Source organism: Silene latifolia, chromosome 6 (genome assembly GCF_048544455.1).
Source record: "Silene latifolia isolate original U9 population chromosome 6, ASM4854445v1, whole genome shotgun sequence".
Lineage (NCBI taxonomy): Eukaryota > Viridiplantae > Streptophyta > Magnoliopsida > Caryophyllales > Caryophyllaceae > Silene > Silene latifolia.
This window is the reverse complement of record NC_133531.1, coordinates 40,197,209-40,199,947: the sequence shown is the minus strand read 5'-3', so window position 1 is coordinate 40,199,947 and position 2,739 is coordinate 40,197,209. Positions and strand designations below refer to the sequence as shown.

The window sequence follows — 2,739 nt, the reverse complement described above, 5'->3', positions numbered from 1 at the left end:
GTAAATAAAAATCCAAAAATGACAAAAAATGCAATACAAGAATTGAAATGTAAGTTAGGGAGTTAGAAATATTTACAAGTGGTGGTTTAGGGAGGACTCCACCAAACTCTCATTCTTGATGAGATGTCAAGGGGGCATGTTCAAGGTGTTGTTGATGTTGCTCAACACCTTGAAGAAGTAATCAAAAGCTTGTTCATTATTGTGGTAGAGGTCCTCAATAGACCGTGGTTCTTGTTGTTGATCATGATCGATGGCATGCCCAATGTAGGGATTAAAAATCCCTTCAAACTCGTCGTCCCAAAGACCACAAACTTCATTGAGTTGATCATTGAAAATCTCTTGCTTAGATGGAGACAACTCTCCCAATTTCTTCTCTTGGCCAATGAGGCCATCCTCTTCTTCCTTGGTTGATTTTGATGAGCTTTGCAAGCTCTCCTTGTCACAATTCACTTGCTCTTTGAATGGAGCATCTTCAATTTTCTTCCTCCATTGGAGTTCCGATTTCTTCCTTTCATCTTTTCGGCTATAATGATCAATCATGAAACATGGCTCATGTAAACGAGGAGCTCTCATGGTTTTGTCAAGATTAAAAGTTATGCTTTCATCTCCCACTTCTAGAGTGAGCTCTCCATGTTTCACATCAATCACCGCACCCGCGGTGTGTAGGAAAGGTCTTCCTAAGATGATTGGAATGTTGGAATCTTCCTCCATATCAACAATGACAAAGTCCACCGGGATGAAAAACTTCCCAATTCGCACGGGGACATCTTCCCATATCCCTAATGGTGTCTTCGTCGATCTATCGGCCATTTGGAGTGTGATATTGGTGCATTTAAGCTCTCCCATTCCCAACCTTTTACTCACCGAGTATGGCATGACACTCACACTAGCCCCTAGATCACATAAGGCTTTGTTGATCGTCGTGTCGCCAATGGTACACGGTATTGAGAAGCTTCCCGGATCCTTTAACTTTGGAGGTGAACTCCCTTGAAGTATTGCACTACTCACCTTAGTGAAGGCGATAGTCTCAAGTTTCCGGATCGACTTCTTCTTTGTGAGGATGTCTTTCATGTACTTCGCATAGGCCGGTACGTTATTGATTAATTCCGTGAAAGGAATTGAGACTTCTAAATTCTTCACAATTTCCATGAACTTCCCAAGTTGATCATCAAATTTGGGCTTGGCTTGACGACTTGGAAAAGGAAGTCTAATCACAATGGGCTCCTTCTCTTTGGCCTTGTCTTCATTTTTCTTTGAACTTTCTTCTTTTGATGATTCCCCTTCTTTGGGGCTTTGCACAATTTCTTCCTTTTCACTAGCTTGCACAACTTCATCCTCAACTTGCTCCTTCGGTGCTTCATATCTTGTACCACTTCTCAAGTGAATGGCACTAACCGTTTCATGTCTAGGGGGATTACTTTGAGGTGGTAATTGCCCCTTTTGTCTTTGTGAGCTTGAAGATGCTAGTTGAGTCAATCGTGTTTCCAACATCTTGGTGTGAGCTAGAATGTTGTTGATGGTGGTGTCTTTTGCTTGGCTATCTTTTTGCATTTGAGTGAAAAATTCTTGTTGATTCTTTTGCATTTGGAGGACCGCTTTTTGGACATCAAAACCTTGGTCATTTTGGTGATTGTATGGATTTTGATTTTGGTAACCTTGGTTTTGATTGTAAAAGGGTCTTTGATTTTGGTTTCTCATGGGTGGTGGAGTGTATGTTGTTTGAGGGTTTTGAACATTTTGGCTTTTGTATGAGAGATTTGGATGGAACTTGGTGTTTTCATTGTAAAAATTTGAATAAGGGGTACCACTTTTGTAAGCTTGGAAAGCATTAACTTGTTCGGTTGTTCCCCTACACTCACTTGGGTCATGACCCAAAGTTCCACAATTCTCACATATCCCACTTGGGATTGATGAGGATGCCGTCATGGCATTGACATGATGCTTTGATGATTTTGAGTTTTCCTCAAGTCTAGCCATAGCTTGTTCAAACTTCAAGTTGATTGTGTCAATGTGAGCACTAAGTTGAGCACCCAATTGAGTAACGGAGTCCACTTCATGCTTTCCTCCTCTAGTAGCCTTGCGAGGTCTACTATATTGTGAATTATGGACCGCCATTTCCTCAATCTTGTTCCATGTTTGATTGTCATCAACTTCGGTGAACATTCCATTTGATCCCATATTGAGAATGTTCCTTGAATCTTCATATAAACCGTTCCAAAATTGTTGCACTAAAAACCATTCGCTAAGTCCATGGTGAGGACATGAGCGACAAACGCCTTTGAACCGCTCCCAAGCTTCATACAAAGATTCTTCATCCCTTTGCTTAAAACCCGTAATTTGAGCTCTTAGCATGTTAGTCTTTTCCGGTGGGTAGAATTTTTGTAGAAAGCTAGAGCCAACTTCTTCCAAGAATCTATTCCAAGGGTGGCCTTATCAAGGCCCTTCAACCATTGCGTTGCGGTGCCGATTAACGAAAAAGGAAATAAGACCCATCTAATTTGGTCTTGAGTCACGCCCGTTTGAGAGATAGCATCACAATAATCGCAAAAGGTTTCCATATGAGAATGAGGGTCCTCACTAGGCATTCCCCCGAATTGGCTCCTCTCAACTAGTTGGATGAAGGCGGACTTGGCAATAAAATTACCGGTGAGATGTTGCGGTGTAGGAGTACCATTTGGTAGATTCTCCTCGGTGGGTATAGAGTGTGACGAGAATTTAGGCATTGTAGGTGGATTTTGT

At 41.7% G+C, this 2,739-nt stretch overlaps 1 non-coding gene across 1 annotated transcript; it reads left to right on the top strand.

Moving 5' to 3' along the window:
• Positions 1–2,245: 2,245 nt before the first annotated feature.
• LOC141589213 (small nucleolar RNA R71) lies at positions 2,246–2,352 on the top strand. Its single transcript, XR_012520163.1, has one exon. It is a non-coding gene; the product is annotated as a small nucleolar RNA R71 (small nucleolar RNA).
• The last annotated feature ends 387 nt before the right edge of the window (positions 2,353–2,739 follow it).